This window comes from Silene latifolia, chromosome 6 (assembly GCF_048544455.1).
Source record: "Silene latifolia isolate original U9 population chromosome 6, ASM4854445v1, whole genome shotgun sequence".
In the NCBI taxonomy this organism is placed as follows: Eukaryota; Viridiplantae; Streptophyta; class Magnoliopsida; order Caryophyllales; family Caryophyllaceae; genus Silene; species Silene latifolia.
Genome location: NC_133531.1, coordinates 51,916,438 through 51,940,345, shown reverse-complemented (window position 1 = coordinate 51,940,345; position 23,908 = coordinate 51,916,438). Strand labels below are relative to the sequence as shown.

Here is a 23,908-nt window from a genome sequence, read left to right as displayed (position 1 = left end):
GTTTTGAACATTTTGGCTTTTGTATGAGAGATTTGGGTGGAATTTGGTGTTTTCATTGTAATAATTAGAATAAGGGGTACCACTCTTGTATTCTTGAAAAGCATTCACTTGTTCATTTGTTCCCCTACATTCACTTTGGTCATGTCCCAAAGTTCCACAATTCTCACATATCCCACTTGGGATTGATGAAGAGGCTACCATGGCATTAACATGATGCTTTGGTGATTTTGAGGCTTCTTCAAGTTTAGCCATGGCCTTCTCAAACTTTAAGTTAATGGTATCAATATGAGCACTAAGTTGAGCACCCAATTGAGTAATAGAGTCCACTTCATGCTTTCCTCCTCTAGTAGCCTTGCGAGGTCTACTATATTGTGAATTATGGACCGCCATTTCCTCAATCTTGTTCCAAGTTTGATTATCGTCAACTTCGGTGAACATACCATTTGATCCCATGTTGAGAATGCTTCTTGAGTCTTCATAAAGACCATTCCAAAATTGTTGTACCAAGAACCACTCGCTAAGTCCATGATGAGGATATGAGCGACAAATTCCTTTGAACCACTCTCAAGCTTCATACAAAGATTCTTCATCCCTTTGCTTAAAACCCGTAATTTGAGCTCTTAGCATGTTAGTCTTTTCCGGAGGGTAGAATTTTTTGTAGAAAGCTAGAGCCAACTTCTTCCGAGAGTCAATTCCAAGAGTAGCCTTATCAAGGCTTTTCAACCATTGTTTTGCGGTGCCAATTAGAGAAAAAGGAAATAAGACCCATCGAATTTGGTCCTGAGTCACACCGGTTTGTGAAATCGCATCACAATAGTCACAAAAAGTCTCCATGTGAGAGTGAGGGTCTTCACTAGGCATCCCCCGAAATTGGCTTCTTTCGACTAATTGGATAAATGCGGATTTTGCAATGAAATTTCCGGTTAAGTGTTGTGGTGGGGGAGTACCATTGGGTAGGTTCTCCTCGGTGGGTACGGAATGTGATGAAAATTTAGGCATTGTGGGTTAATTGTGTGGTTGATTTTGTATTGGGTTCTCCTTACCTTCTCTTGCAAAAGGGTTGATGAACTCAATAGTATTTGGTTGAATATCAACAACCTCACCAATACCTCTCAAAGTACCTCTAGCAAGTCTTCTATTGGTTGTCAAAGTCCTTTCGATTTCGTGATCAATGGGTAACAAGTTACCTTGTGATCTTCTAGACATGCAAAATATCAAATAACTCGAAAACAATTAGAACAAACCTTCAGGAGTTTTACTTCCCCAAGGCAAAGAAAGACACAACTAATAACAATCTAAGAAAATCAAATCAAGTTAACACAGTCCCCGGCAACGGCGCCATTTTTGGTCGGACTCACTTGGAGCTTAATTTTCGGTTACTTATCGTTAGGAGCACCTAGACCAAAACAATATTTATAACTTCACAAACAACTCTACTATTAGTAAAGAGGCAAGTAAAGGTCGGATCCCAAGGGACGGGTATTGATGTAGGATTTTCGATTGCAAGTAGCGGTGTCTAGGGGTGTCACAATTTGGGTTGAGATAAGAAGATCACTAAACTAAATAGCAATAAAAGTAAGCAAGCAAGATGATTAAAATGAGATGTAAACAATTGATTAAAAGCACTAGGGTGTCATGGGGTGATAGGGGATTCATGGGAATTGATCATACAAACATACTCTCTAATTATAAGCAAGCAATTTTTGTTGTGATGGATCGAGTTGGTTTATATCTTACAATCCTAGGAAGGTTTGGGTCCCGGAGCCGAATCAATTAGATTGTACAACACCTACAAGTCGACTTAATCCTCCCTACTCAACTATATGCATGGTCTAATGAGACTCGAGTTGGTTTATGTCTTACTAGTCTCATTGAAAAGGTAAGTGATGGGTAAAAAATGCAATGATTCATAGGCTCGCATTTCATCAAACATAACATGTGCATAAGTTGAGATCACAACAAGCAACCAAATAAATTATGAAAACATATTAAATTAAGCATGAATCATCTCCCATGTTGGTTTCCCCTAATTACCCATTAACCCTAGTTAAGGAAACTACTCACTCATTATCAAGTTTAACATTCTAACAAGGTTGTCAATCATATTAACAAGGCAAAACATGATGAATAAATGAAGATGATTAACAATAATTAAAAAAAGATTAAGAGAATTATACCTAATGATGATTCTAAAATAAATCAAAGAATAATAGAAGTACTTGATGAATGATTGGAAGGTTGTCAATCTCCCAATAATAACCCAAATAATCTTCAATTACCCAAAATAAAAGATGAACAAAAGAGAAATTAAGGAAATGAGATTTGTATTAATATTTGATTAGAAGTTGATTACAAGATTAAAGAGAGATTAGAATGATATAAACTACACTAAAGATTGATAAGAAGAACATGATTATCTAAATAGACTAATGGGGTATTTATAGTGGGGATTAGGTACATAAATTAGGGTTGACTAAGGGCTTAAATGACGATTAAGTCCTTGAGGAATCGGTCCTCTCAAAGGAGATGCCGGTCTCCTTTTTGCCGGTCTTTCACAAATATGCGCATCTTTCATAGAGGGAAGAAGAGGACGTATGGGCCTGTAAGAGAATCCAGGCATCCAAGGGGTCTGGACGGGCGAATTATGGGGTGGCTGGACGGGCGTCTTGATGGCTGGACGAGCGGATTGGAGCGTGGTTGGACGGGCGTCCCTATGACAAAGACGCTCGGATCTTTGGAGTCCTGGACGGGCGTCTTGCTATGCTGGACGAGCGGATTAGGTTCCAGCCTTCCTTCCTTCTTTTCTTCTTCTCTTCTTCCAATAATCCTCCGGGATTTAGTCGGGGATGCAAGGATTTCTTCATCATTGCCCATCTACTATAATATGTACAAAGGCCTTCTAGTCTTGTCTTCTTTTTGATGATTGGTCATTAGATTCAATCAATTTAGCTCTATTTTGCCATGAAAATGCAAAGTTTGCACTCCTCTCCTACCAAGGAAACAAAACCTCAAAGAATATGCAAAACAAAGGACTAAAGATAGTAAATGACCCAAATATGCACAAAAAAGCATAGGAACGAGGCTAATTCGGGGACTAAATATGCTCAAATAATGGTCACATCAAATATAGCTACAAAGGTTAGGATGCAACCCCTGTGGTCTTATCATGATGTGGTTAACATATCATTGAGAGTTGAGAAAATGGGAAAGGCTAAGCCTGCAGTAAATAAAACTACCACTAGACTTGCATTTAGACCATTTACTGGTGTCACGATTGTTAGTACACCTAAACCAACTGCATCACCTACACTAGATAAAGGGAAAGCCCCCATGAACCATAAAACCAACCCACCTGTGACTTAGGGAAAGATCAAGTGCTTTCAGTGTCAGGGATATGGCCACTTCGGGAAGGATTGTCCTTCTAAGAGGGCACTGACAGCAATGGAAGTAGAAGAGTGGGAAAGGGAAGGATTGGTTGAGTATGAGGAGGATGAGAGCCTAGTGTTTGAGGAAATGGAAGCTGAGGAGGAATCGGGCCAAGATCAGGTTTTAGCTTACCCTGACACAGGGCACAACTTGGTCTTATGGAGAGTTATGCATTCACAATAGGAACCCTTAGAAGCTGATCAGAGATCCCTGATCTTCAGGAGTTGGTGCACAGTTCAGGGAAGGGTTTGTTACTTGATCATAGATGGAGGGAGCTGTACTAATGTGGCTTCCATCACCATGGTCAACAAGGTGAATCTGGTGATTCAGAATCACCCAAATCCTTATAAACTTAGATGGTTAAATAAGGGAGTAGAGGTTAAGGTTGACAAACAATGTCTAGTCCTATTCTCTATTGGGAAAGTGACAAGGATCAGGTACTGTGTGATGTTGTACCCATGAATGCTAGCCACCTGCTGTTAAGGAGGCCATTGGAGTTTGACAGGAATACAACTCATCAGGGGAAGGAGAATGTTTACAGCTTCAAACATGAAGGTTAGAAGGTCACTCTGACCCCCTTACCACCCAATTAAAGGAACTATAGGAGCCCAAACATGCCAGAATAGATCAGTGGTGTGCTGTTCTTGTTTGAAGCTACCATGATCCAGGAAATGAAACAAGAGCAACCTGTATTGATCCTACTATCCAAGGAAGTGACTGAAAGAGAGGGTTCAGAGTTCCCTGCAGAAATTGAACCTTTGATCCATTCAGGGATATGTTTCCAAAAGAACTACCTAGTGGACTGCCACCCTTGAGGAAAATTGAGCACCATATTGATCTTGTACCAGGTGCTGTGCTGCCTAACAGACCTGCTTATAGGAGTGATCCAGCAGCCACCAAGGAGTTACGACACCAAATTGATGAGCTTATGAGCAAAGGCTTTGTCAGGGAATTTCTAAGTCCTTGTGCAGCTCTGCATTGCTTGTTCCTAAGAATGATGGAACATGGAGAATGTGTGTAACACCCCATGAAATGTGAGGAAAGTTGTCCCACATGGAAAGAATAAGGAGATCATGAGAAGCTTATAATAGATTCCACCCACCACTTAGTAACAAGGCCTTCTCCTTTTGGGCTTAAGTGAGGACAAATATTGGCCCAAATGGAGCATCCCATCTTATTGGGATTGTGTTACGACTGTGGTGGATCGGGTCGTTACAGGTGGTATCAGAGCAACCCTGCGACCTTGTGGTGATCGGAGGCAGTTGTTATACGCTCCTGGAGGCAGTGGTTATAATCTCCATTGTGATCACCCACCTAGCGGGGGAGGATTCTAAGTAGCGGTTATGCTTCCAGACACAACGGGGACGTTGTGCTCCTTAAGTGGGGGAGAATGTAACACCCCATGAAATGTGAGGAAAGTTGTCCCACATGGAAAGAATAAGGAGATCATGAGAAGCTTATAATAGATTCCACCCACCACTTAGTAACAAGGCCTTCTCCTTTTGGGCTTAAGTGAGGACAAATATTGGCCCAAATGGAGCATCCCATCTTATTGGGATTGTGTTACGACTGTGGCGGGTCGGGTCGTTACAATGTGTACTGACAGTAAAGCCATTAACAACATCATTATCAAGTATAGATTCCCAATTCAAAGACTAGATGATATGCTTGATGAACTGAGTGGTGCCAGAGTTTTTTCTAAAGTTGATCTCAGGCAGGGGTACCATCCGGTAAGAATCAGAGAAGGAGATCTTAAGCATGCAAACTACAACAAGATAAGAGAAGAAATCATCAATCGTACTATATGATTTCAGATTAATGGGCACCAACAAATTCACCTATTTGTTAGTTCTTGAGCTTTCCTTAAAATGGATGAACAATATTCAAAGTAGAACCTCTCCCAAAAGTGAATACCCAAGGAAATACTCCTAATAACTAATATTATTTTTTACTAGAAATAATACAAGTCTTACTTAAAATTATGACACAAAAATTTATTTTGTTCTCTCTTATTTTCGGTTAAGAGAGGAATGATTTTGGGAGATTTTTATTTCTCTAAGATTTTGCAATTGTAGAGAGAATTAATATTTCTTACACTAGAAATATATAATGAAGTAGTGGAATGAATCATAGAGGAAAAACCCTCTATATTTCCTTCTTGGAAAACCAGTGGGGAGGGTTACTAGTGCCCAATGCATGAGCTCATTTTCTTCCCAAGAAAATAGACTTGCATGGCTAAAAAATAGGTGTGTAATCATTTTGTTTTCCACTTAAATATTTAACACAATTTAAACATTATACTCCCTCCACAATTTCGGCACTTTTAACATAAAATGGATGGTCCATTTTATTTTGTCATTTGTCAATTGTGACATATGTGACATGTTACTTGTCTTATGAAATTGTAATGTATTTTTAACATATTAAAAATCAACATACTCATAAAATATGTCATTTACAAAATCGACTAGTAATTCGTAATTACTTGTACCAAAACGGTTTATCAAATTATAAATTACAACGTCTTGTATTTATAATAAATTATTCATTCAATTTCAATTTCAAATTATTTCGTAAACAATAATTTTATCTAAGTAATAAAACAATTCAATTACTTAGACCGTATCTAATTTAATCGAATTATAATAAGACACGTTAATCTTACTCACAAATCATCCGTCAATTTTAAGCAATTTAATTAACTCGTATCGGCATACGATTAATTAAATAATCAATTAAGAGTATTTCGCTATAGGTATGACCTAAGGGGATCAACTGATCACCACCGTCGCACGACAGTAATGTCAAACTCTAGTCAGCCAATCATTACCGATATGTGTGGATCAGTTGACTGTAAAATATTACATCCCACATGTATTCTTAAAATGAGATTTAAACATGTGATCATCATGATCGACAGTTGTGATCGCATTATTGTCGGAGGACACATATTCCAACAATCTCCCACTTGTCCTCGACAAGTGTGCGTCACCAATTCTCTTGTCCTATTACTATCTCCCACTCAATGGAAGGTGTCTTTCAGGTCGTGCTTGCTAGTGATAATATCGAGAGTGGTTTCCTCCATCTGGAGAATAACTGATTGACCGGAATTATCTACCATAGATACCTTTCGAGCGTGGCCACGCATTTCCAGTTCATTACTCCTCGAGTGGCCCTGAGATATTGTTTTAACCCTGACAAGGAGGTGGACAATTCCTATCGCACTTATTCCCTTCGACTAGCCACAACCATCATAACCCAAAATATGCCCATTTGACCCCATTTACGAAGGTCGTAGTAACACAAATCAAAGTTAATCTGAAACTGTGCCACCTTAGGCGAACAGTCTTTAGTCAAAAGAATCGACTCATTAGAATACTATAGTAGCTCTCGCCACGACCAGGCTATATAAATTTGCCAGAACTCTATAAGCGGTCATAAGGCCCGACAAAGTGTTCCTAACAGTCTGCCTATGTGATCGACTAGTCATCTCACATGACTCTATGGCACTTGAACTTGCCATCAATCGCATCACACTCTAGTCACTTCGAGACGTCACCTTATACAAGTGACTATGGGCGAATACTATGTTAATCCGGGTTCACTTTAACGGGGTTCAATATTGTCTCTACAACCCGTTTGGATGTAACAAGGTATAAAAGGAGTTTTTAGATTTAAAAACTCAAACGACAAATGTGATTATCAGATATGAATAGTCAATACCTGATTACTACTTCATATTTTATAATCCATTTTCATCATATATGTAGTTGTTCATTTCAATGCAATTGAAATGACATATGACATGACTCATCATGTTAAGCCCATGAGATGGCTTTGGTTAGTAGGTTTTATCAACTTCTTGTACCTTACTCAACCTTACTACATACTCGTTTTCCTTTGTAATGTATACATTTGCATTACAAAACTTTCTGAGTACATGTCTAGATCCAATCTAGACATAAGCTCTCTAGCCTTAGAATAGCTCCCACTGTTTTCACAGTGTACGGGATCCATCCTCTTGCACATGTTATGATTGCAAGTGTACTCAATTTCCGTTGTAAATATCTCTCATTGTTCTTTATTGCCTAGAACGATTCTAGCAAATCTTTTTCTTAAATAACATAGCCACAATGGTTCCTTAACCATCTTTATGTGTTTTGAATATGGTTTTGTTTGAAACCTTTCGCAATCTCAATTGTCATTCCAAGACTAGATGATATGCTTGATGAACTGAGTGGTGCCAAAGTTTTTTCTAAAATTGATCTCAGGCAGGGGTACCATCCGGTAAGAATCAGAGAAGGAGATGAATGGAAGACTGCCTTCAAGACAAAACATGGGTTATATAAATGGCATGTGATGCCATTTGCCCTCTCAAATGCACCCAGCACTTTCATGACGTTGATGGCTGAGGTGTTGAGGCCATGCTTAGGTTAGTTTGCTGTGGTGTACTTTGATGACATACTGGTGTACATCAGCAGCGAGGAAGATCATATCAGACATCTTGAAGTGGTTTTTAAGATTCTCAAGGAGCAGAAGCTATTTGGCAAGCTAGAAAAGTGCACCTTCATGGTTGAAGAGGTGACCTTTCTAGGTTACATTGTATCTGGAAGGGGTATATCAATAGACCAAGAGAAAATCTCAGCAATTCAGTCCTGGCCAGTCCCTAAAACAATCACTCAAGTTAGGGGATTCCATGGATTGGCTTCCTTTTACAGAAGGTTCATTAAAAACTTCAGCTAAATTGTAGCACCAATCACTGAGTGAATGAAGAAGGGATAGTTTTAATGGACTGACAATGCTCAGCAGTCCTTTGAAAGAATTAGGAAGTTAATGTGTGAAACCCATATCCTGAAGCTACCAGATTTTGATCAACTGTTTGAAGTGGAGTGTGATGCTAGTAGAGTTGGCATTCAGACCATGAGGCCCTAAAATTTATCAATGGTCAACACATATTAAGCCACAGGCATGCTAAGTGGGTGGAGTTCTTGCAGTCATTCACTTTTTCCAGCAAATACAAGGAGGGAAAGCTAAATGTAGTAGCAGATGCATTATCAAGGAGACACTCCTTACTATCAGTCATGGGAAACAGGGTCCTTGGATTTGAGTTTTTGAAAGAGATGTACAAGGAAGATCCTGATTTTTCAGAAGAATGGATAACTCAAACTAAAGGACAGAAGGTCCCAGGGAGCAAGTATCTCTTGCAAGAAGGATTCTTGTTCCAAGGCAACGAGCTATGTGTGCCCAGAGGTTCTTACAGGGATCTAATGAAAAGGGAAGTTCACTCAAGAGGCTTAGGAGGTCACTTTAGGGTCCAGAAGACATTGGACATCCTTCAAGATCAGTTTTATTAGCCTAGGATGATGAGAGATGTCCAGGTCATCCTTGGAAGATGTTCAGTCTGTCAACAAGCGAAGAGCTCTTTCCAGGCTGGTCCATATACTCCTCTACCAGTGCCTGATAAGCCATGGGAAGATGTAGGCATGGATTTTATTATTTCCTTACCCAGGAATCAGAGGGGCAAGGATTCTGTGATGGTAGTTGTTGATAGATTCAAAGAAGATGGCTCATTTTGTGGCATGCAAGAAGACTAAGGATGCTTGCCGGTGTTGTTGAGCTCTATTTACAAGAAATTACGAGGTCAGTATGGGGTACTGAAACCATAGTGTCTGACATGGACACCAAATTCATGAGCTATTTTTGGAAAACCCCATGCGCAGTCTCCTAAAGACAAAGTTGTTGTTCAAGTACTTCTCACCATCCTCAAACGATGGCCAAACCAAATCACCAACAAGACATTAGGGAGGATAATGAGATCCATAGTCAATAAGTCTTTAAGGGATTGGGATTTAAAACTGTCACAAGCTGAGTTTGCATTTAACAGGGCACCATCCGCTGCAACTGGTGATAGTCCATTTGAGATAGTCTATGGGATTAATCCACTCATACCCTTGGATTTATACAATACCCCAAGAGGGGAGATGAACTTTGATGCTAAGGCCAGAGCTGAACAAATGCTAAAACTCCATGAATCAGTCAAGAAGCAAATTAAAAAGGCCAAAAAAGGGATAAAAAGTAGTCTAAGGTCCCTCAAAGGAAGAAGGAGTTCATGCCAGGTGATCTGGTCTGGATTCATTTGAGTAAATAAAGGTTCCGAGCAAGGAGAAAAAAGAAGTTAATGCCAAGAGATGATGACCCATTTGAAATTGTTGAAAAGATTGAATCAAATGCCTACAAGGTGGATTTACCAGGTGACTATGGAGTACATGGTACTTTCAATGTGGGAGATCTCAGTCCTTACTATGACTCAGATGATGACGAGGCTATAGGCTTGAGGATAAGCCCTGTTCAACCAGGAGAGGCTGCAGCATGAGCCAGGGCAACACCGATCGGGGAGCAGCAACAATCCCAAACCCCACCACCCTATTAACCACCACCGCCAGGGCTGTTTTGGGAGGTCACAAGTACCGACAAGCTCAAACACCAGCTGCCACCTTGGCCAGTTGAAACCTTGAGCAACTAAGATCAGAAAAGTCCTAAGGAGCGAGGCCTAATTCACCCTGCAATCAAGAGAAAATCAAACTGAAAGTCAAGCTGCTGAAAGGGATATAAAGCATAAAGCATATTGCCATTTCTTGCTAAACAAAGAAGGAGCTGTTACTGGACTGCTTTTGAATGTCTCTCCATATTTCAGATACCACCTAAGAGCCAAAGTCAAGGCCCCTACTACACCCATTCGTCCTTATACTCCCAGCCAAAACAACACAGCAGCCTAGGAAGTAGCATGTCACTATCATTGCAGAATTTCTGTTGTTTTATTGCAGTATTCCTCTAAATCTTTTGTCATCATTGTAAAATATTTCCAAAACTTTGCTTATGTCCTAAGAAGTCGTCCAGGCCCTTGGATGAGATTTCTAGGTTAAAATTTGTAACAGAATTCCAAGAGGGAGGCCTATATAAGGACCCCTCCCTCAACTGCATTGAGGCGGCTTTTGATGAATATTAAACCTGATAAGTATTCTCTCAATTTTAAATCTCTATAACTTATGCTTACTCTGTAGTTAAGAGTCAGGTCTGTTAACATCTTGTGCTTAGACTGTAGGTGTTGAACAAAGTTTGTTTATGAGGTTCATTCAATCTTGTGCTCAGACAGTGGGTTGTCTGGCTTTGCTGTTGACTTGAGTTGGTATTTATCTGTGCCTAGCTGTGATAAATTCTAGTTTAGTTGTCCAAATTGTTAGCTTGTTTCCCTGAGAGTATTCTGTAGGAATTGATTTGATAATTAAATCCCTTGGTCCTTATTCAGTCTCAAACATTAATCCTGTGTCAATTGTCTGATTTCTTCTGTTATGCAGCCTTAATTAATTCACCAAAAATATTTAGATTGCTTCAAAATTCTTGAAATTTTACTCAGAGTTAGTTTATTCATTTAACTAGCTTGCCACCAAATTTCATAATTTTAGCAGGCCATTTGGTATTTTTAATCAAATTCTGAAAGTCATTGCATCCTGGACACATCAGAACAGTTGGTCAAATTTAAAGTCTCAGTCTTTGTGTGAGGCCTGGGGTTTGACACTGCAGATCTTCTGTGGAAATTTTAGTAAGTGATTATATCCCAAGATCCCACAACCAATCATCAATTCATAACTCATCAGAATTCCTGTCAGGAGTCAGATTGCTGTCAGACTTGAATGAATTATTAAGATTAGTTAGAATGCAAAATAAATATCCAAGTTTTTTTCAATTGAAGTTTATATAGTCATAGTATTTTCCACCAATTTTCATGAATTTTAAAAATCATTTGCTATTTTTCCTTTCCTCTACAAGTTCATTGCATTACTGAAATTCTATCAGAATTGCTTCATTTTCTGTTAAACCCCAGAGTTTACACTCCAAATCCATATAAGGTTATTATTAAGGATATTTTATATCTTTATGGTTATTTAGATTTATTCCATATCTTCTACTAAGATATTGCTAGGTTAAATAATAAGATTGGATCTCCTACTTACTATATACTTCACACGTGATCTATATAGTTTCTAAGGTTTTATGGTAAAGATCTTAATAAATATTTGTTAGAGGTATTTTATCTCCTTATATTTATTTTAAATCTTTTATCTAAGATATTGTTTGATTAAAATAGGAAAAAGATAGATCTTATTCCTTCCTTAATCTACACGTGATCCATGACACAATCTAGGGTTTCTTCCTCTCTACTATAAATACTACACATAATAATTCATTTAAACTACTTTGCAATATTTGAAAAAAACAACCTTTTCAAACAACTTTAAATTTTTTATCTCCTTTGCAAGTTAAAATTGTTTTTGAAAAGTCGTGTGCTATCTTATATTGTAATTATTTCTAAGTATCGTCATCTGATATGTTAGAATTTATTAATCTCATTAATTTACATATTCATATATGTTCAAATTTATTTAGTCATAAATTAAATATTAGATCTTATGCATGCAAACTACAACAAGATAAGAGAAGAAATCATCAATCTTACTATATGATTTCGGATTAATGGGCACCAACAAATTCACCTATTTGTTAGTTCTGAGCTTTCCTTAAAATGGATGAACAAGATTCAAAGTAGAACCTCTCCCAAAAGTGAATACCCAAGGAAATACTCCTAATAACTAATATTATTTTGTACTAGAAATAATACAAGTCTTACTTAAAATTATGACACAAAAAATTTATTTTGTTCTCTCTTATTTTCGGTTAAGAGAGGAATGATTTTGGGAGATTTTTATTTCTCTAAGATTTTGCAATTGTAGAGAGAATTAATATTTCTTACACTAGAAATATATTATGAAGTAGTGGAATGAATCATAGAGGAAAAACCCTCTATATTTCCTTCTTGGAAAACCGGTGGGGAGGGTGATTAGTGCCCAATGCATGAGCTCATTTTCTTCCCAAGAAAATAGACTTGCATGGCTACAAAATAGGTGTGTAATCATTTTGTTTTCCACTTAAATATTTAACACAATTTAAACATTATACTCCCTCCACAATTTCGACACTTTTAACATAAAATGGATGGTCCATTTTATTTTGTCATTTGTCAATTGTGACATATGTGACATCTTACTTGTCTTATGAAATTGTAATGTATTTTTAACATATTAAAAATCAACATACTCATAAAATATGTCATTTACAAAATCGACTAGTAATTCGTAATTACTTGTACCAAAACGGTTTATCAAATTATAAATTACAACGTCTTGTATTTATAATAAATTATTCATTCAATTTCAATTTCAAATTGTTTCGTAAACAATAATTTTATCTAAGTAATAAAACAATTCAATTACTTAAACCGTATCTAATTTAATCGAATTATAATAAGACACGTTAATCTTACTCACAAATCATCCGTCAATTTTAAGCAATTTAATTAACTCGTATCGGCATACGATTAAATAAATAAACAATTAAGAGTGTTTCCCTATAGGTATGACCTAAGGGGATCAACTGATCACCACCGTCGCACGACAGTAATGTCAAACTCTAATCAGCCAATCATTACCGATATGTGTGGATCAGTTGACTGTAAAATATTACATCCCACATGTATTCTTAAAATGAGATTTAAACATGTGATCATCATGATCGACAGTTGTGATCGCATTATTGTCGGAGGACACATATTCCAACAAGATAATAGCGCTTAAATATTGTTTCTTACTCGTTCATATTGTGAACACTAGAAGAACAATCAAGCACTTTCTTATTAACATAAGATTGACAAAACCGAGTATTTAACGGTACTCAATTGAGTTACAACTATAGTTAGTTGTACGAGTGGGTTGATAATTTTGTAATACGTAGAAAGGTAATAAAATTATTAACCGAGAATAGTGGACGTAAGCTTCGACTTGTGAAGCTGAACCACTTCAAATATCGTGTGTCCTTTGCATCTTTCTTTATTTCGTTATTTATGCTTTACATTGTTAATTAGTCAGTCGACTTTATTTCATAAACTTCGAGTAGTTATATAACACATCACGCTTATACGGACAATTGAAAAAAGTGGGCTATGTTTTTAAACTCAATTCACCCCCCCCCCCCCTCTTGAATATTTCGGATCGATAGACTCTTCATTATCACAAAACATTCTCCAACAACTAATAATGCTAATTAACCTCTTAATTACCCCCGCTTAATTAATTTAAACCCTAATTAAATCGCATACGGCACAAACTTGAGAATTAGGGTTTACTTATCAAAAGAATGCAAAAAAAGGAGATAGGTCATCACTTACAAGTGTAAACAGATAAAAAGGAATGAATACTAGAGAGCAAATCTTCAATGCAATGTGCAAGATCTTTGAGATAATGTTTGAGAGGATTTTTGGGTGATAAGATGTAATACTCGTGATTTTATTACATTTGTGATTATATAAGCACGGGTTTTGTATGGGTTTTGGGCAAATTGAGCCGTGAGGGTATTCAGGTCGATCGACCTGAGTGATGGGTCGACTGACCTGATGGTACGTAGTGATAGACGAGTTGGGCGGAGTCCAACTTTGCTTTGGGATTCCTAATCTATTTTATTTTTGACGTAAACCTATATAAACCCTCTTAATCACTTTACTCAGATCTTTTGCTCATCAAAAACTCACACAAAAACCTAAGAAGAAAAGAGAAGGGGACTAGGTAGCTAGGGCACGATTGCATTCCTTGTGACGATCAATTCTAATCCGATTTCTTTTGTCTATTGTAAGTTGTTTATACCGTTCTTCACCTTGTTAATTTATTAGAATGATAATTGATCCAATTACGAGATTAATTAGGCTTGTAAGATGGGATTTGGGAATAGTTGTTTTGGTAAAAAATTACCTAATAGTCACTTTGTCTTTAGGTGGGTTAAAGCGGTCTATTGTTAGTCTATTTTAAGGTAGCGTGATTGTACTTGCAAACTGATGGAACAAAATAAATAATGCAAAAAAGAAAGTGCACAAGAAATTGGTGACGCGAAAAACCCGAATGTGGGAAAAAGCGCAGGGGGATTTGGTATCCCGCCAAATGTATGCACTGTGGCTTCTGGGGTACTGAGGAGGAACAATGTAGTGATACAATTATGACTGGAATAATAACTAATGCTCTCGTTTAGTGATGACATTTTTTTCCTGGAGTAGAGATTTGATGAGTGAGTGAGTGGATGAATGAATGAATGCCCTGCTGCTTTGCCTTTACTTCATATTTATAGTCGTTCCCTTTGACCCGCTCCTCCTGAGCGCCTACTCCCTATTTCTGCTCAACTTCCCTACTTTTGTGGGATTTGTTACTTGACCAAGTCTTATGCGTTTTGTTCACCTTGTGTTTGACTGTGGCTTTGTATGAGGTTTGATAAGGATATTTGTTGGCCACGTCATTGATCCGTTGCACTTGCTTTGCTCTTATTACTGGCTGCCACGTCATCGGGTGGATTTTGTAAAAAATAACCCAAACAATAGTATTCCTAGATTAAGATAAGTATTATGTGAATTGTTCTTAATTGCGATATATATTACAATTGCTAGGTGGTGGTTTCGTATAAAAGTGATTCTAGGGGCTTGTTGATCGTTATCGTAGGAGTTTAATTGCTAAAGGTAGGTATAATCTTCCCATTCAACTAAGTATAATTTATATATTGGTTGTTGTTGATGATAGGTTTGTCAAAATAGGACGAAACAGCATTGGGTCGACCAACTTGGACACAGGTTCGATCGACCTAGGTCGTATTTTAGTATTTTTTGTATATTTTTTGATCGTGATTATTGGGCATTATGTTTTGTATATTGTATTGCGATATGCGGCGAAATGAGGTATGTAATATATGCAATATCGTGTTTTGGGTGCTTGGTCGATCGACCAAGCACTGAGGTCGATCGACCTGGGACGGTTGTGAAGCACATGGTTATGCGTTACTTTAATTCTCTTCCGTGGTTATTTTTTATACGATAATGTGATGTATTTATATGTTTAACGTGAGTTACTAAGGCATGATGTCAGGGAGTTGCGCCATTTGTGAATGTGTATTATGATGAGGGCATGGTGACAAGGATTGGTGTCAGTATGCGGTGTTGTGTAGGAGTATTGGTACGCTGACAGGGAGTTATACCATTTGGTATGTGCACGGTGCCAAGGAATTGTGCCCTACTTGCTGACAGGGGTGGCGGTTGCCCCTAGATGACGGGGGACCGGTCACTCATTTTGATTGTGCTAGAGTTGATGGTATTATTGTTATTCTGCTTATTATTCCTTTTTTTCCGGCTTACTTTATAGTTCATTTGTTAAAGTCTTATTTACTTTTACCTTATTTAGTCCTAGTCAAATTTGGTTGACGTGAGTTTGTCTTGTGTCAAAATGTCACCTATTTCCGGGGTGTCCTGTGTTGATCCATTCAATAATTTACGATTTAATGAGGAGCAGTTAATAAAGCAGGTTCGGGTTAGCTGTTGTATTTTGGATGTTGTACTAGGATTGGTCTGTGGCGCTGAGACTTTGAGTTAGATATCACCAGTTGTCCTTCCACAAACTTTACTAGACTTTGTTTTATTTTCCACTTTAAACTAATTTTAAAATTTTGTTTTGGGAGTTTGTAGCTGCCAGTTTTATGACAGAGTTTTATAAGGATGTAACTTATTTATTAAAGTACCTTGATTGTTTTTACTTTGTTATTCACTACCTCCTTTTTTCGAGATGGTAACACGTTCATTTAGTCGGCAATGCCTTGTTAAGGCTCCTTCCTAAGTGGAGGTGTTACAAAGTGGTATCATAGAATTTACGATCCTAGGGCATAACCAATGAACCGAATGAACCTAGTTTGTGTCTAATTAAAATGGACCCTGGGTAGAGGTTGCTAGGAGCCAACTTAGCCGGTTAGGGAGATGTCCTTAACTATTCTAGGGCCCTCTCAATTTTGAACCGGAAAATGCGGTGAGCACTAAAGAGCGTGGGTAGTTAGAGTGGATGTTATGTGGTAGTTGCAGTGTTGGATAATTGCTATAATCGATTGAGGTAACGAATTATTGAGCTAATGTAATGTTTACTTAATAAAGCCATATAAGTATTAATGCATGTGTTGATGGTGCAAAAATAATGTTAAGATGTCTTTCAGAGTATTATCATTTTTGGTAATGCATGATATAGTGACAGATTAGCGCGCGGAAGTGATTATGTGGTTAAATGCGTGGTAAGTAACTATATTAGCATATATGATACTAGAGGGCATGATATATTTTTTATACGATAATGTATTTGGCATATCAGAAGTGGTGGAATATTTGCGTATACATGTTGTAGTGGTTCAGGCGAGTTAAAGGTTTGTGAAAAAGGGGTGGGTCGATCGACCTAGGCGGTTCGATTGATCCGGCCGTTGATTTCGTGGAAAAACTGATCCGAAAATTACGAGAGTGGCTAAGTCGATCGACCTAACCCATGAGTTGTCCGATCTAGAACACTTGGTTGATCGACCTGGCTATTGCGGGGGGGGGTTGTTTTCTACTTCTTCTAGTTCCGTAACTTGTACAATTCATAGTATGCATGCCTAGAGATATGATGAAGTGTTTAAAGATTACCATTCATATATCTTATGGGATATGCGCACGTATTACTGTGATTATCATGGAAAAGTTTAATAAGTTAGAGCTTGTGTTTGTTAATGTTATAGAACAAAAGAATGCCTCCAAAGAAATACACACCCACAACCATGTTGCAAGAGGAAGTCGATAGGTTGATTCAGATGAATGAAGCGCTAACTGTAGCGCTGAAAAACTCTAAGAAAGCATAGTCGGTGGATGCAAAAAACATAAGCTTAGCTATTGCTCGTCATATGCCCACAAGGTACGATGGGCTAGGTGAGCCCTCCGTCCTGGGGTATTGGTGTAGGGAATTTGACAATCTGTTTGAGCATTAGATTGCCCAAATTTGAACTACAAGTGGATCAGGCAGCCTATTATTTGAAGGGGAAAGTAGGGTTATGGTGGAGTCAGATTAAGGGAGCGATCCGAAATGACTACAAAGAGATGGGTGAGTCCTTTATTCCTTGGTATAATTTCAAGATGATGCTAAGAAACACCTTTGTGCCTGAACACATTCGGAGTAGGCTGAGGGCTGAGTTTGATTCGTTTAAAATGACCGAGGAGATGACAGTTGAGGAATATCACAACCGTTTTCAGGAATTATCCGAATATGTGAGTGACTTGAACATATTACCTGAGATGTTGGCTATTAAATTTTAGAAGGGGTTCTCGACAGAAATCAAGAAGAGGCTTGTAGATGGAGAGCCAACCACGGTATAAGAGGTGTACCAGAGAGCTGGTCACGCTGAAAGGATATCAGACATGCTGAAAGAGGAAAAGTTGGCAAAAGGAGACAAAAGAAAAGCTGAAACTGTCCGGGAGAGTGGCACAACTAGTAAGAAGCCACAATACAATTAGTTCAAATCTTATTCAACTGGTGGGGTAAGCCAGTCGAAGGGGTAAACCAACAGGGGTGGAAACGGAACTAGGGCAACGACGAAGGCCAGAGTAAATGGGTGGCACCGTCATGGACGTTTTACAACTGTCAGAAAATGGGACACCGGCCTTTTTAATGCAGAAGTGCACCACAAGGTGGTTGTAGAAGTGGAAATTAGGGTGGTTACCGTACACCAGCACCGAGCTACGGGAGTAGCAGGCCTATGGGTTAGTACAAAAACCAGAGGAGTTACAGTAACTACCACAGCAATCAGAATAGCTACAATCATAGCAAGAATTACAATTGAGAGTCATACTAGAAAGCGGCCAATGGTGGAAATCAACCTAGTAGTGCTAAGCCAACTGCTTTAGCTAGCACACTTCAGAACAATGCTAAATCAAGTGGGAAGCTATTTATGATGGGAAAGGAAGCTGCAGAGAATGATGCTCATGTGGTTACTGGTACATTTCTAATTAACTCTATACCATCTTTTGTTTTGTTTGATTCAGGGGCGACCCACTCTTTCATATATAGTGAATATGTTAGGACCTTTGAGTTAAGTACCTATGAGGAAATAAAAGATGATGTCTTAATACCTTCTGGAGAGTCATTTAAGTGTCTGGAAGTGTATAGAGATGTGCCAATCTTAGTTGGAGAGGTTATGTTTTCTGCAAACCTGATAGACTTTCCATTGGGGGGATTTGAGGTTATAGTTGGGATGGATCAGTTGAGTGCATACAGAGCCCACATCGACTGTTACCAAAAGAAAGTGTCTGACAAGGTAGTTAAGGTATCTTATATGAGATTCCTGGTGAAACCAAAGATGAAGTTCATATGTAACAACCCGGATTATAAAACAAAGGAAAAACTTATATAAAGTAAATATCAGAGTACGATACTGATAAAAGGGTCAAGGTGGCGGAAACACCTGACCAATCCGGTTCGCTACTAAATCCAAAACAAACTAATACATTATTCAAGGTTCTCAAAATATAAAAGCAAACTCCTAATTTATTATTCGTCTCGCCCCTCGATGCATCCCAAACATCTTCCAAACAACGACGAGTATTCAACCTGAGAATGGGGGGTCGACAATAAGTCGGGAGTAACTAGATGCTCTCCCAGTCATGTTTACAACAATTGAACATAACCAACAATCATTAACAATTGAAATGCAAAACTAGTAAACATGTGAGACCATCTATACTCATAAAGACTCGACACCAACTTATCATTAATCAACAATATACGAAGATATAAACACAACGTAACAACATTGCTAACCATATAAAATCAACAACGAAAGAACCAAATAACCAATCACGGAGCGTATAACAACTGCCTCCACTTACCCAAGCATAGTGTATAGAACGAACGCCTTTAGAGCGTATAACAACGTGCGCTCTAATCACGGAGCGTATAACAATCGCCTCGAACGGACGGAGCGTATAACAATCGCCTCCTCCATTGGTGTGGATCGTATAACAACTGCATCCACGGTGCTATGTATAGTGTATATCAACTGCTTATATGCCTAAGACCTGGCCAGACTCTCGGTGCAATAACTGTACACCGAATGACACACAGGGACCACAGCGTATAACAACTGCCTCTAGCCAATCCCGAACATAGACCTACAGCAAATCCCACAAGGGGTAGCGTTTGCTCATTCCGATCGGTATGTAACTGATACCTCACGTCATCTATACAACTAGCCTATAAACAATGCACAATATAACTGACCATACATACGTGTGAATAACACCACTATCAAATCATAGAATAATATAGCTAACCATCCTACGACTATATGAACAAGAGTAATAAACGATATATGCAAGCATAACGTTATATAATGAAACTAAATGCCACATAATATGTGAAACAAGTATCAACCATTCAATGTTATAGTACTTCAGTTATAACTTTCAACATTAACCATTCAATGTTATAGTAACCCTAACCATAACATGGACTCTGGATGCGAGGTTATAGTAACCTCGACTATAACTTCAACATATACGATTTGAAGTTATACCTACCTCAACTATAACCTTGACACGAAACTCAAAGTTATACTAGTTCCAACCATAACCTTGAGCCATAAATCTCAGGGTACGTTAGTTCCAGCTATAACCTTATCTCGTACTTCAATGTTATAGTAGCTTCAGCCATAACTAGAGTAACTACCCAAAGTTGTATTAACTTTAGCTATAACACATGAATCATCATCAAGGTTATACTAGCTTTAGCTATAACTTTGGAGAGAACTCTTGGCCGCCTATCATGCCGCAACTAGGGTTTATTCGTAAACCCTAATTGCGCTCATGACACCCATAATTTAATGCATAAGCAACATATAATATATAGTTACTACATAAAAACATATATAAACATGTGAAACATATTTAATCATGATAACAAATAATCAAACATGCACCAATCATGCAAAACAATCATTAAATCATATTAATTACATCAATTTGCATAAACACAATTAAAAGAGAAACACCTAGTTACCTTATTAAACGAATTAAACCCTAGAGATCGTCTTCAACGATATAAACGTCCTCTCCAGGAGCAACTTCCACACCTTCATTAAATCATCCACGTGCCAAAGATAACGAATCTACTAAATATACTAACTATATATATATAAACTATAAAAACTATAAAACTATGCGAAAACATAAAACTTACGAAGGAGATAGATAGATCCAAGAAGTAGGATCGATCTAAGCACGAAAGATGATGAAGGAGGAGAAGAAAAGAAGAACGGCACGAAACCCTAGGCGAGGGACGCGCGGCACATGGGAGGAAGGAGGAGGAGGAGAGAAATTAGGTTTAGGGTTTTGAGAATTATGGGAAAAGAAAAGCAAGGGTTTGGTTTCCCTTCTTATTTATAGAGAAGCTCATGGGTTTATTCTAAGCTTAGGCCCAAAACCTACCCATCTACACCAAAATCACGTGAGACCCAAGGAAGGAGCGGGTCTTCATCGTTTTCGAGCCCAACGAGCCCAGAAGATAAGAGACGGATATTTTCCCGGAAAATAAAATATGAAATATGGGAAAATAAAATTATAGAATTATATTACGGAAATTAGGGGTGTTACAATCCAACCCCCTAAAAAGAAGTTTCGTCCTCAAAACTTGATAAGAGAACTACCTCACTCGAAAAGATGTGGATGCTTCTCTCGCATAAACGCTTCGGTTTCCCAAGTCTCTTGCTCAAACTTTTGACTCCTCCACAGAACCCGAACCAAAGGTACAACCTTATTCCTTCACCTCTTCTCCTGATGTTCCAAAATGCGAACAGGACGTTCCTCATAACTCACGGTAGGCTCAACCTCGATAACATCAGCCTGTAGAACATGAGAAGGATCACTGCGATAACGACGCAACTGCGATACGTGGAAAACATCGTGAACCTTCGACAGATTCGGAGGTAAAGCCAACCTATAGGCTACCTCGCCAACTCTCTCGAGCACCTCATACGGTCCAATGTACTTAGGAATAAGCTTGCCCTTAAGTCCAAATCTTTTAACACCTTTCATCGGCGAAACCTTAAGAAAAACCTTGTCGCCAACCTCAAACTCAATCGGCCTACGCCGCATGTCTGCATACGTCTTCTGTTGATCCTGGGCTACCTTAAGCTTCTCGCGGATCAACCTCAGTTGCTCAATCGATTCTTGAACTAACTCTGGGCCAAGAATGACAGCCTCACTAGAATCGTCCCAACACAAAGGACTACGACACTTCCTTCCATAAAGTGCCTCAAACGGAGCCATCTGAATACTAGCTTAGTAACTGTTGTTGTAGGAGAACTCCACCAGCGGTAAACTCTTCTCCCAACTAACTTGGAACTCCAAAGCACAAGCTCGCAACATATCCTCGCGTCTGAATCGTACGCTCGGTCTGACCATCAGTTGCGGCGTGAAAAGCCGTACTCATCTTAACCTCACTACCCAAAGCCAACTGAAGCTTCTTCCAAAACTGAGAACAAAACCTCGGATCACGGTCGGAGATGATATCCTTAAGAACTCCATGAAGACGAATGATCTCTCGCTGATAGGCATTCGCCAGTTCCTCGAGACTCCAAGTCTCCTTCATCGGAATGAAATGCGCGTCCTTAGTCAAACGACCAACCACGACCCAAATCGCGTTCATTCCTCTCGACGACCTCGGTAAACCCATAACGAAATCCATCGAAATCGAATCCCATTTCCAAGTGGGAATCTCCAAGGGTTGCAGTAGACCACCAGGTCTCTGATGTTCGAACTTAACCTTCTGACAGACCAAGCAACGACTCACAAACTCGGCGTTCTCTTTCTTCATACCCGCCACCAAAACTTTAGCTTCAGATCCTTATACATCTTATCACCACCAGGATGAACCGAATAGGGAGTACTATGAGCCTCTTTGAGAATCTTACATTTTAAGACCTCACAGCTAGGCACACACCAACGACCTTGGAATCGTAGACCATCATCAGGTCCAACGTCGAAGTCTCTGGCGCGCCCTTCGCTTATAGCGACTCGAACTCCTTCTAAGTATTCATCCTCTCTTTTCTTAACTCGGATCTCATGAAGGATCTCGGGTTCAGTAACCATCGCACTCAAATCTAAAGTACCAGGAAGAACTACCTCAAGGCTCATCTTCTGGAACTCTCGACTCAAGTCATCAGGTAACACCATCACGGAACTCATGTTATGACACACCTTGCGACTCAAAGCATCGGCAACCACGTTTGCCTTACCCTTATGATACTGCAGCTCAACCTTGTAGTCGTTAAACAGCTCCAACCAACGTCTCTGCCTCATGTTAAGATCTCTCTGAGTGAAGATATACTTCAAGCTCTTATGATCCGTATAAATGTTGCAAGAGACTCCATACAAGTAGTGTCGCTAAAGCTTAAGTGCAAACACCACTGCTGCTAACTCAAGATCGTGAGTCGGATAGTTCATCTCGTGAACTTTCAACTGACGGGAAGCATAAGCCACAACCTTACCCTTCTGCATCAAGACACAACCTAACCCAGACTTTGACGCATCGCAAAAAACATCGAACTCCACGCCCTCTTCTGGTAGAGTCAACACAGGTGCGGTAGTCAACCTCTTCTTCAACTCCTGGAAAGCAGATTCACAAGCCTCAGTCCAGATGAACTTGGATTCCTTCTTCATTAACTGAGTCATCGGTCTCGCGATCTTAGAGAAGTCATGAACAAACCGACGATAGTACCCAGCTAGTCCAAGGAAACTCCGAACTTCGTTCACATTCTTTGGACTTCCCCACTCAACCACATCTCGAATATTCGACGGATCAACCATAACTCCATCGCCAGATATCACATGACCCAAGAAGGTAACTTCCTTTAACCAAAACTCGCACTTTGAGAACTTAGCGTACCACTTCTGCTTACGCAGAATCTCCAATATAACGTGAAGATGAAGCTCGTGCTCAGCCTCCTCTCTCGAGTAAATCAGTATGTCGTCTATGAACACCACGACACAGTTATCAAAATACTCGCTGAAAGTGCGGTTCATCTGATCCATAAAAACGGTAGGTGCATTCGTCAACCCAAACGGCATCACCACGAACTCGTAGTGGCCATACCTCGAACGAAAAGCAGTCTTAGGAATATCCTCATTCCTGACTGGAATCTGATGGTAACCTGACCTCAGATCGATTTTCGAGAACACACTTTCACCACGGAGCTGATCAAACAAATCCTCGATCCTCGGCAAAGGATACTTATTCTTGATAGTAACCTTGTTCAGCTCACGGTAGTCAATGCACAACCGCATACTGCCATCCTTCTTCTTGACGAACAAAACAGGAGCACCCTACGGTGAAGCACTCGGTCGGATAAAACCCTTATCGATCATCTCCTCAAGTTGCTTCTTGAGTTCTTGTAACTCAGCTGGTGCCATACGATAGGGAGCTTTCGAAATGGGACCAGTTCCAGGTAGCAACTCAATCGAGAACTCTACATCTCACTCAGGAGAAATACCAGGTAGATCCTC

At 39.1% G+C, this 23,908-nt stretch overlaps 1 non-coding gene across 1 annotated transcript; it reads left to right on the top strand.

The window, feature by feature from the left end:
* The first annotated feature begins 520 nt into the window (after window positions 1-520).
* Window positions 521-627, top strand: LOC141589294 (small nucleolar RNA R71). The gene has a single exon (XR_012520240.1). It is a non-coding gene; the product is annotated as a small nucleolar RNA R71 (small nucleolar RNA).
* Window positions 628-23,908: the final 23,281 nt, after the last annotated feature.